Here is an 11,786-nt window from a genome sequence, read left to right as displayed (position 1 = left end):
GGGACAGAGGTTCACATTGCAAGGAAATATATTCATTCCACTATGGCCAGCTGTCCAAGTAGCCAACTAATAGCAAACTCGTGATGTCCTTGTTAGATTGACAGTTATTCTGGCTTTCATGACTGAGACCAGTGAAACATGTTAAATGTCCACATGTCACAGTCACCTGGTCATTCAGATTATGTCAGACATCCTTGGGTTTCTCATAATTACCATAAATGTATGAGATTATTTATTTGTTTGTTTTTATTTGACAGACACAGAGGAGAGAGACATGAAAGGTTGGGAAAGATGGAGGGTTATCACCATAGATATTAAATTCAGTTTCATTCATTCAATTACTATGGATATCAGATGTGACAAAGGCTCCAGCTGGGTTAGATCCCATGACATAGCGGTTGCATAGTATGTGCCGTAGCCCACTAAAACGCCAGGATGCCTCGTTCTGACCCAGTTACCCGTGTCAACACAAAAACTGGGTTGCTCAGAATGAAAGGGCTGTGGTTACAGCTGAAGTTTCGTAAACTGCAGCAGCTGCAAACATGAGACAAATCTGAAGCAAGGGTGGCTAAAAAAAGATGGATTTTGTTTTGGTTTGGAGGAGCAATAACCAATGATATCAACAAACAATAAGCTGTATGTCATCCGTTTCATTTCCAAGCTTGGTTTCATGGAAACCACTGACCGCTTTTGTGCAAAATAGTCTACTTTGATTTGTGGTTTGGTTTTGTTTTTGTTTTTTGTTTTTTATACTGGCCAAAAACGCACCTAGTATTTTTGTATTTTCTCCTCTTCTTGGGGGAATCCCTGTGCCTCACACTAGATCAGCATTAGGCTCACCACCAGGTTCAGGGTTACACCAGGTTCAAATGCATTTCATTTTGAATTTTCCCAGACTCACGCTATATCAAATCCATAACCTTAAGCAATTTGATGTACAAAACTATAATTGTTATCTTCCAGGTAGGCTTTATAGCATGATTTAATGTGATTTCCTTTGAGCATTCATTAGAACACAATTTGTCCCAAACACCCAGATCAGCTTTAAACCTATGATATGGTATAAAACATGTCTTCATCATAATATATTTTGTCATAGTATGTTGCAAGTTAGGCATTTAAAACTGATATTAAACATCATCTCCTTTTTAAATCATGCTGTCCTGATGAAAAATAACCTTTAATCAGGAAATGCAGTCATCTCTCCTCGTTTTAGAGTGCTGTGCATTGATTTAGCAGTAAAGCTCCCAGACTCTGTTGGCTGATTTATCCACTGCTGCCAGCATTTTGTATTCTTTGTGCCATTTAACTGTGCTTTTAATGGAATTGATTCTTGCAAGTGTCTGGCTGATGGAAAGCCAGACGAGAAGTGACTTAGCCATTCCCATGCCGAGCTGACTAAGAGTGGTGGGAGTCCCATTGGTGCAGAGAGACCTGGACCGGCTGATTGGCTGATAGACTTTGCATCACAAGTGCATTCTTACTGCTCTGCCTTTCTCTCTGACCTCTACTCCTCCCCCTCTCGTCTCCCTCTCCCTGTCTGTCTGACTCTCTCTCACTCTCTCCTCCTCTCTCTCTCTCTTGCTGAGGTAGCAAAAAACAAGAGCACAAACTGTCCAGACATTTTGACCTCTACATTTGCCCAAGATGACAGAGGGAACTTCTTAGACAAGGAGCCAGACAGAAAGGTGGGAGGGGAAGTCAAGGACAGGAATGGAGGCACTGAGACAGAAAGAAAGGAGGGGGAAAGAAAAAGAAAGCAAGTCAGGAAGTTGTCATTCATCACACAAAGTATTTCACCCACAAAACCAGATGTCTTAAGTCTTAGGTCTCTCTCTCTCTCTCTCTCTCTCTCTCTCTCTCTCTCTCTCTCTCTCTCTCTCTCACGCCATCATGTGCTTGAGTTTGACACTACTTAGCTCAAAGGTGACTTAGCACTTATTTAAGGCACATATGATGAAGCTCTATTCACTGCTGCTTGAGAACTGAGCTATAAATGTAGCAGACATACGATCAGCTGTTGTGAACTAGTAACACTTTCTTCTGTTAGTGAGCATAACACTGATATAAATAAATGACGCACGCACCTTGGTCATGCTTACAGACATGTGTTGCACTGTTATGAATATGTAAAGAGGTAGCCAGAATCACTGCAGATTGCACAGTAGATTCATCAGATTTAGTGTTGCAAATGTGTGTAACTAACACCGCGCCATATCTAGCAGATTAAGAACTGTAATCTCATTTTGTAGTCTGTGTTAGTTCAGCTTTCTCCCTGGTGACTTGCCATTTTTCCTCCTTCAATCCATAATGTATCACATATCCACCAGCGGGGAAGCAGAATGCCCGTGGGATGCGGTCCAAAGCGCAGAGAGTAAATTGGAAACGGCCCATGTTGTCCATTTGACTGGACTGAGAGAGGATGAGATTCAGGGTGTGCTCCAGAGTTCAGGCCGCTGTTGAAAGTGGTTGACTTTGCAAATTATGATTCAGAGACAATAATTCAAACAAAGTGTGGCCTAATGAGGAAGTCTGTACATGTGGAAAATACTTACTGTACATCAGTTGTGCTGTAAAAGAGGTGGAGAGAGTGTAGTAGTAACAGTGCTGAGCTCAGGTTATTTCACCACATACTGTCGCCAGACTCAACTTGTACCTAAATATTTGACTCACCAGTACTTGACAAAAAACTAGAAAAGAACACAGAGCTTGAAGTGAGAGAATCCTTTTTTGCCTTGACTATTTGGTCCAAAATTGGACAAAATTTATAGTAGGGCCTATATGTTATTTATAGTACATTTTTACCCTTCAGTAGATTAGAACTGTAGCCTGGGCTGAGGCCACTGTCTGGGAGGAAAACCTCCACCATGCCAAAAGCTACAGTAACTCCACGACTAGGATAACTTTACATCAACCTCGACAACCTCTAGAAAGGAATTCATCCCTCTAAAACACAGCTTTGTCTGTCTACAGGCTAAATTCAGATTTTTTTTTTATGTCAGCGGGCACGCACCAGCCCACTACATGGCTTTTCATCTTCACTAGCTGCTGTGTGCAACCAAAAAAAATCAAGGTCTGGCTCGAGTAACACGTAATTCTGCCTGGCTTTAGATGTAAATTTCATAGCTTTATATGCAATTTGCATTTTCTAATAAATATAAGGGGATATAATATTTAATGCAAGAAAGATCTGCAGTTAAAATACATCTGAATACATTGTGAAACGTACTGGCAGCTCCAAAAGGCAGCAAGACGTAAGTGAACTCAGCTTCAATACCCTGAAATCCTGTGACATGACATCAGTAAACTGCACACAGCACACTCATGTTTACCAACCCAGCTGGTCTGTGATGCTTCATACCAAAGGAAACCAAGGGGAAAAGACAGGCAAAACAGATGTAACACTGATGAATCCAGCTTTCTGTTGATGGAATGCTCTTCCTGTCACCAGAATGTCTTTGAGGCAAAAAAAAAAATAAATAAAAAAAACCCTGAATTAACAGGATTCAAATCAGAAAGGATGGAATGCTTTTCCCCACTGTAACCCCACTTTGTGTTTTAGGCTGATTTTTTAGGCTACTGTTTTACATAAATTCTAGTGTAAGTTTAAATTCATACATTTCAATGCAAAATTATAGCACAAGCATGATTCAGATTCCTTTAACCATCTCTCTTCCTTTCACTAATTGAGACATTCCAGTGTGCTGCTCACCTCCCACCAACCTCTCTTATTATTCCCCTATAATGTCAACATTAGGGAGGGGGCTACCAGTGTCTGGCCAATCATGAAGCAGCTAGGAGTGCAGCCCCCTGCCCTAATTGGCCCAGGGGGCCTGCTGCTGGATGTAATGAGAGCTGACATTGGGCGCCGGTGGGGAAACATGTTTGCGTTTGCTTCTCCCAAAGGCCTCTCTTACCTCGTGCTCTCCTCCTTGTGCTTTTATAGTCAACCCAGAGAAGCCAGGCCAGGCGGCTCTGTGAATGTGTGTGTGTGGGTGCATGTGTGTTTGTGTATGAAGGGAGTGAAATGAACTTGAAGGTAGAATGGTTCTCATCAACAATGTAGATTAAATATAGATGAGGGAGCATGAAAAATGCAGAGACAGAAATGTAATTACAAGACATTTATTTGATTTGTTATTTCTTGTTATTGCCATAGACATTAGTGGCTGTAAAATATACATAAGAGCAGCAAAGCATTGGATTTCATTGTCCCTTGTGATCTCTTGTTTACAAGAAATAAGGCAGACCTTTGTAGGACAGCAAAATTTGTGTTTACTTAGTATGCAAGTTACTTAATATATTTCATCAGCATTTGCACTCTCCTTTTAGGTTAGCACATTTGTGCTGGCTCATGGATACCTAAGGATTTACTGGACATCACCAGGCTGAAGTCACAAGAAATACAGGCATACGATATGTCTAGGTCTTGAATCTTGAATCGGGGCGGCGTGGCTCAGGAGGTAGAGCGGTCGTCCGGTAACCGGAGGGTTCCCGGTTCGATCCCTGGCTCCTCCAGAGTGTGTCGAAGTGTCCTTGAGCCCTGTCCACTGAACCCCTCCCTGCTCCTGATGGACAGCTGGCGCCTTGCATGGCAGCCACTGCCATCAGTGTGTGAATGGGTGAATGTGAGGCAAAAACATTGTAAAGCGCTTTGAGTGGTCGTTAGACTAGAAAATAGAAATGCAGTCCATTTACCATTTGAATGTAAAGATCTTAAATATAAATTAAATATCGAGAAGGTGTGACCATCACAGATGCTATTACTACTACTGCTCCCACGGGGACTACCCACTGGTCCAAAGGCTCATTATTCCAAAACACCAATAGTCCCATCGGGCTGAAAGCCCATTTTCGGAGCGATGGGAATTTTTGGCATACGGGGCCTTTGGCTAATGGGCTGTCAGTCCGATGGGACGTTTTTCAGACAATATATTTAAAAATTCAACATCTGATGAAGTATGCTGTTTTTCTTTTGACTACTACATATCCTACATTGCATGAATGAATGTCCATCATAGTATAATAGCTGTTTTTTTTTGTTTTTGTTTTTTTTTGTTTTTGTTTTTTTTTGCTGTGATGAAGACAGCCAATACACAACAGCAGTGTGGGGAAGGAGGATGTAGCTGGTGAGGTTTATGTGTGAGTGATAGTGATGTTATTCATTTGTCACACCGTATTGTATCTTAAGGGGGATCTTACATGAGAGCCATCCAGTGGCTTATAAAGGTGACTACCACAGGCATTTCAGACATGTGCAGTTCAACAAGGACCTATGAAAAATCCTACACTCACTAATCAGCTAATCACTAATCACTAATCTGACTGCTGGTGAGCTCAATACAATATTTTTTTCTAACAAGCTTTTTGGATACCCAAGTGTTAAAAGATGCGAGCAAAAATAAAAACCTGCTCTCATCACTTTAGTGCAGAACTTTGCATTTAATAATCATGAGGCAGATGTATAGAAAAGAGGAAGGCATTTGAGATGAGATGATGGAGATGATGTGGGGGAGGATTAGGTCAAGCACTATGGGAAATGAAAGGAAACTGAAAACACCCAGCGTTCATTTTATACTTAAACTCTTTCCTCAGCAGTTGGTTTGGTGAAGGCTGCTCTCAAGGCTCTTAAAATAGTGCCACAGTTTCACAGTGAGTGGGAAGTAGCTGTTAGATGTTTAGAGTTGTAGAGAGAGAGAGAGAGAGAGAGAGAGAGAGAGAGAGAGAGAGAGAGAGAGAGAGAGAGAGATGCAAAAGCAAAAACTCTCCAATAAAAAGTCTTTGGTGCAGATCACCATATATATATATATATACATATATATATAACAGCATGCAAGTCTCTCGTCCCTTGTCTAGGCTTTACAACATTCTTCACTGCAGAAATAAGGAGGTGATTGCCTCATTATAAAGTCATTTATGCATTCATTTGATTCAATTTACATTTGCCCAAATTATACTGACATCAACTATGCAAATTCGAATGCACTGATATACAAATCATTCTATCCATTTAATCTGTAGTGAAAATGAATTTACGTTTCTTCATTGTTTCTTCATCCATTTTACATTTTTCATATCCACCATATGACATTTATTTGGTTTTACTGATCATGGTTTTACTGATAATCTCGTGCTTTCATGAGACTAACTGTGGTTAACATGAAACTTCGAAGACAGTGACAGTAATCTTCAAAAGGGAATTTTATTGCATTCAGCATCTTGATTCTCATATTACTATTTATGCAAGTGAAAAGCATAAAGCGTGAGAAAAATGTTTCTTATGTAGTCCAACTTTTGTCAAGAATTTAGCTACATGTAATTTTTTTGCAGTGTGAGCTCCCTCATTGTGCCTGACATAATTCCCAGAAAAATACTGACATTGAAACGAGCAGATTTTTCTTTCCCCTTGTGGCAGAATAAGATTTGAAGGCTAAATTTTCTGAGAAGTTCTTTAATACCCCTTTGTCCCCCAAGCCATGGTGAGTTTCATACCTTTGAAAATTCATAAAAAACTGTTTTTTAGAAGATCTATATCAGGCAGAGGGAGCCATTCCAGATCTGGACAAAGCTGGTTAGCTTGTTGAATTGGCTGTCAGTGAGGGATGAAATTGAATTTGAGGAGAACCACCTAAGAATTTGGAGAGACATTACTGCAATTTTCTTCCATGAGCCAAGGCCGTCATTTCCCATAAACATCCCTTATCTTTAAGAAGAGGGAATAATGGCAGGGGAGGCATGTTCTCCCAAGCCACTGATGGCTGTGTGTGATTTTGTGCACGCATGTGTGTATGTGTGCATGCACCCATCTGTTTTTGTACTCATGTATGATTAGAGCAACTTTCTCTCAAGGCTGGGCATCCGCCCGTCTGAGGTGCCCTTGAGCATGGAGCTGAATCGTTCCAAGCTCCCAGAGATGCTGTTCTGGAGCTAATCCTGACCCCTGGGCGGAGGATTTCCCCTGTGAGATCAATAGCGTCACATGTGCTTATATGTGAATGTCATATACAGCAAGGCTCAGCTTTGTGCGTCCATACCCTCAGCTTGAAAATAGCCTGCAGCTGATATATTGCACACAATGCTGCCATGAATGCATAAGACTGTAAAAAGCCAGTATAGATGGAAGAATGATAAAGTGTGGTCAGTGAAATTCAAACTGCAGCACTGTGCATGAAATTATGCCTCTTGGAAAATTCACCAGTAGCTTTGCTGAGGATGGCATTCATGTATTTAATTGGCAATATATCATGTGGTTTGTGAGGACATGTTCTCTGAGAGCTGCCGCTTGGAACCTGCTCAGGAACATGTTGGCTGCGACAGATCTGCAAATATCACCAGGCGTTTTGATTTTTCTGACCGCCATCCAATGTTAATAAGCATTTGTAAAAAAAAAAAAAATGGTATCCTGCTTGTGAAAAGTTTCCCTCAAGGGTTTTGCTGAATGAGAGGCATTTGCTGGCTTAACTTGCTTTTGCTGTAAAACCTCAAGATGAATCAAGATCATATCACATAAAACCCCGGCTCCAAACCGCAATAAGAGGAATACAGTTGAAATCATTATTTAAAGAAAGCCATGGCAAGGGCACACTAGACAAGAGAGTACAGCTGGAGAGAACGGCTGGATTTTCTACGGCTATTTAGAGGACTATACTGGATTTGGGATGGTAAGAAAGGAAGTGGAGAAGGGGAATTTAAGAGGAAATCTGTTGGCCCCATTCCAAGCCCCACTGCCTTGACGGTCAAACCAGTGTGTGGGCAGCTGGGTGCAGTGGCAGGCTAGTAGTGTGTGTGTTTCTCTGTTCTTGCCTGCAATAAAGCTGCAATTCAAATGGACCCTCAGGTCAGCAGCCATTCTATCACCCTACTCTGGAAGTGTCCTTGAGACTGCTCTTGCCTGGCCTGGGCTGATAACCCTTAATAGTGCTGCAGCTCATCTGACCTGCTCCTTAAACACCCAGTCCATTTTGCTGAATACTAAGGAAGGAAAAACTGGAGCCTGGAGCAAACCATACAATTTTATATCATTATTAAAACTATTGACACCATATATCACATTTGGCTCGCTTTAATGTCTACATTCTGAATGGGTTTGATTACATTACATTTTTTTTTTTTTTTTTTTTGTGGATGGAAAGCAAAATAAACTGATGAAAAAGATGAAAATTTTAATTTGGAAATTTACTCCCTAGGCTTTTAATACAAGCAATGGCAGGTTGTGACTACAGACATAGGTTTCTCATGTTCTTTGAGGCTGCATAAACAATGCTGTTCTTGTAAAGGAAAATCAAATTGTAGGTGTGTGTTAAACCATTTAACACACACCTACGAGTTGATTATCCTCCCATACCATGGTCATAGGCCAACAATATAAAAGAAAGGAGAAAACAATACAAAAAAACATCCATATGTGTGTTTTCCTTCCCAGCCATAACATTTATTAAGTGAGTAACTCTACTGTGCTGCCGCCATTGATAATGAGTCAGCTTTGACAGTTGCGCTTGATATTGTTGCTACGGTTACAGGGTAGAATCGAGCTGAACTGTGTGTACAATACACGGTTTGAACCCGCACCTATAGGCCAATCAGAAAAGGGCATTCACCCAGACCATGGTATAAACTGGAATAAAACACAAGAAGAACAGAATAGTCCAAAAACCCTTATTTCAGGTGGACCAAATTCCTTTTATTAGAGGAAGATCGGAAAGTCCAACAGCTATAGCGTGATATGGCCATATGTGTGCTATAACCTTTGGACTGCCCAACATCTCCGCCATAAAAGCAGAATATCGTAAAGTGAAGAGGTTATCGCACAAGGCAATGTGTGTGCTGTAAAAGGCAAAGAGAAAAAAGGGAAGAAAGAGAGCAATGGCTCAGCATTTCCATTTCAAAGCGTTGCACTGATTTATGGTCAAACTTTGAAGAGATCATATCATCACCAGTTCAACATCCATGCCTGAAATCCATGCAAGGATTAAAAAAAAAAAAAAAAAAGATTGATGGGATGAGAAGGATGAAGTCAGAGAGAAATAACTTGGACTGACAGAGAAAGAGATGGGGAGAAAAAAAAAAAAAAACAAGCAACCAAGAGAGAGAGAACAAGTGAAGCAGAGTGTTCCTGTTCCCCATGAGGTAGTCTTTGTTGAAGTCAATAATTTGGGTTAGGTTGTGGAAAGGTCCCAGAATTAGCTGCTTTGATAGAATGAGAAAAAGGGTGAACACAAACACGGGGTTGGCAACTTGGGCTGGGTGGAGAAGACAATTTCGTAAACAGAGCTTTGCTGCTGTGACACATTGCCTATATAAAGCACAGTACCTCAGTATAATTGGTGTGAGTGTGTGGAGAGAAGAAATGGCAGTGTGTGTGAGGTGTTGGTGTGTACAGATAGTAAGAAATGTCACCCAGGTTACCGCAAAGGAGTCTCTCAGACTTTAAAGGTGCTACCTGTCGCTTTAACATTAATTTTTAGACATTGGATCATAAACAAACATCATCCGTGAGTTGACATGCAGCCTGTACTGGCATCTACAATGGATAGGACACCCTTTTGAAAATTGTTTTGCAACCCTTGAACAGGAGGAAGGCACCGTTCTTCCCCTTCAAATCGACGTGACAGCTTGAGGAGTGTCACAATGATCTGCCGCAGGATGATTGAAACAGAAAAAGTTGCTTTCAGACAAAGGCCAGGAAGGGGAAGGAGGACAAGTAGCAACATCCTATTTGTGATGGAAAGGTTTAAAGGAAATGCAGGAGGTCCGGTCTTAATCTAATCAATGCCACTGGCATGAGATAAAAGCTGCTAATCAACTCAATCACGGCTTCATCTGATTACAGTAAATATACCAAGGCATCACAGTCAGTTAACTTGATTTATTATATCACTTGATTATGGAATACATCACAATTATTCTGCGCTGATGTTTAAAAATGCTACATGTAACACTGGTTAGATGCATTATGAGTATTCAGCCATACATTTCTAAAAACTGATGCAGATTAAAATGTATCTTGGTGGTATCCAGATTGATAACTAAGCCCTATTTAAACACAAGCTGAAAGGATTATGAGCTACTTTTTTACACTAGAAGCGCTGGAAAAATCTGATTCTGATCACATGCACATACAGCCACATTTAAATGTGGCTCACAGCTGTCCTAAGTCCCTCAGTGTAATGGCATCAAGATAAGAGATAAAGATAAGCGAAATCACTTATTACAGTAAGAGCATCAGTGATGCCACAGGCAAAGCAAATAAAAAGATGATGTATCCAGACGGCCACTGCATACCACTTGATCTTCCATTACAGCCTCATGTGACAGTCTGACCGTTCAAAATAGTGTTTAGAGTTTAGTCACTGTCCACTCACCATCCATATGAATCTCCTCCAGACGTGAGCCACGTGAATACAGATTTGTTTTGTTTGGAAACCTTGAGTCGCTGCAAGATTCTGAAGGTTTTGAGCTAAACAGAGGAGACAGGTACGTCTACCACCCACGACCCTGGCATAAACATTCAATCTCTCTTGCTCATGAGAAGTCAGGAAAGCGGAGAATGTGGAGTGATGCGGAAAAACGGAGTCACAAAGTGTCACATGCTGCATAAGAAGTGCATATAATCTAAAGTGCAACTTTGTTAAATGACCCGCATGACCTGAGGCATCTGAAATGTGGATCGGGTTGTGTGCACACACTCTGGCTTTACGAAATGAAAGGTTATTGAGGTAACACTGGTCCATGTCTGGGAGTTGCTATTATCAGCTTTAGGCGCAGAGAGACAGACAGAGACACAGACAGAGAGACTGAGTTTCTCAATTCCAGCCGCGTTTGAATGTTAGGTACTTCCTATGAGGAAATTACTCTAGGAAAGTGCGTCAAATTATAAGAAATAGCAAGCATTTGCCAAGGGGATGTGTGTGTGTGTGTGTGTGTGTGTGTGTGTGTGTGTGGGTGCGTGGGTGGGTGGGATAGTGGCGGGGCTGCAGTTAATAGTGTTTGATGCTTATATAAATACCCAACATACACTGAGGGATGATAGCAATACCAGACCATTCCTAATTCTATCCAACTGACTAAAAAAAAAAAAAAATGCAAACCTCTTAATGTCAACAGGATATCTCTCCAATTCAATACAAGTCTATTTCTGGAGCCTTGAATATGGATGAAGCAAGGGCCAATGGAGCCGAGCTTTCAACACGTTTTGATTAGCCAAGCGGAGCTGAATGGTTTTACATTAAAATCCGTCGACCCGTTGTGTTCTGAAACGAGCTTCTATAAGCACATTAAGATGAGAAATCAAGGCCAAGCGGAGTTAGACATCCAACGCCTCAGAATGAGTGGGAGATGAATGCAATAAGGGAGAGAGAAAAAAAAGAAAAGAAAGAAAAAAACATTGTGGCGAATGCACTTCTTTTGTGGTGAGGAGAGGTGGGCTGATGCAAACAGCACTGTGGAAAGAGGCCATCTGTATGCAAACATCAAACAACCCTATTTGCCTCCAATATGTTTACTCGAATTCAGTGTGTGGGCGGTGAAATCATCATCCGCATCTGCCTTGAACATTTTGTTAACCTCAGATGGACTGTTATGCTTGGTGCCGAGGGCAAGCTGGCAGAGCAGGTGCACCGCCTCATTGTTTTGGGCCAACAATGGATACAGCAGACGAAGGCTGCAATGTCTGCTGTATACTCAAGCTGTCAGCTGATCTGTGCCATGACAAATTATGGATCCTAATATACAGTTAATTCCAGCCCCTACTGCATGCACACATACATACAAGTACACACACGCACACA

This window comes from Myripristis murdjan, chromosome 23, assembly GCF_902150065.1.
Source record: "Myripristis murdjan chromosome 23, fMyrMur1.1, whole genome shotgun sequence".
Lineage (NCBI taxonomy): Eukaryota > Metazoa > Chordata > Actinopteri > Holocentriformes > Holocentridae > Myripristis > Myripristis murdjan.
Note: the sequence above shows the minus strand (reverse complement) of the source record.